The following is a 1,045-nucleotide window of genomic DNA, read 5'->3' on the forward strand; positions in this document are numbered from 1 at the left end:
CAAAAAAAAAAAAAAAAAAAAACACATTGATTCAGGACCAGAATCTGAGCCCCTGTGGCAGAATAAAAGTGTTGTCTTAGAACATTGATTTATTCTTTAATAAAAAAATAGAGATGATTATAAAAGGTTTAAGAAAATTTTACATTCTGGTCAAACTGCTTAAAATGAGATAGATGTGTTTATAACATTTTATTAAAATTAACTTTAGCATTAATAATGCACTATTATAAAATAGAATTTGGCCCCCTCTTTTGAACAAGATTTTTATGTTATATCAAGTGATAAAAGATTTGTGTTTATTTTTAAATAGACTACAAAAAAAAAAAGGGAAGAGAGACAAATTCAGTTAGCTTTATGCTGTCCTTATTAGATATTATTCTTTAAGAAAATGAATCTCTTCTACCAAAGAACAAAAATTTTTGCTTTTAAAAATCTTTGAATTTTTATTTTGGCTTAATGAATGACTTATTTTACATTGATCTGTGATTCTATATTATGATATCAAATGTTTTAAACTTTTGATACTGAGTAAACTGTTCAAAATCAAAATTCCAAATCTGAATTCAGTTTTTTTGGCTTCATTAACTTTTAGATATTACATTTACCTGAAGCCTAAGAGAGACATATTCAGCTGATTTCAGATGGCAAAATCATACAGAAAGCATTGTAAAGTATGAATTGGTATTTAATTCTCCTATGGTTATGTTTGTTTGTTTTTTAATCTGTGTTCCAAAATTATATGACATTTCTATAATTTGATATGCCTTGGTATATTTTATCAATAATAATGATGATTGTAATGTGAAATTGTTGTATGCCACAGACATAACCATATTTTCTTATCAATTGTGTTTTTTGGTTATGGATGTCCTGACTTTTATTGTTAGCATGTCAGGGAGTCAGTAGGCTGGTGCCACAGAAATAAAGCAGAGAGTTGCACAAAAAATTAGATGAGGAAAAAACAGTTTATTTAGAAAGTAGATTTTTGCAGGGGGATCCACCTCCCTCAGATTAGGGAGAGGGCCAAAACTTAAAGAAAGCATAA

The sequence above is a fragment of the Carlito syrichta genome, unplaced genomic scaffold (assembly GCF_000164805.1).
Source record: "Carlito syrichta isolate Samal-C Ts95f unplaced genomic scaffold, Tarsius_syrichta-2.0.1 Scaffold309710, whole genome shotgun sequence".
NCBI classification, from domain to species: domain Eukaryota; kingdom Metazoa; phylum Chordata; class Mammalia; order Primates; family Tarsiidae; genus Carlito; species Carlito syrichta.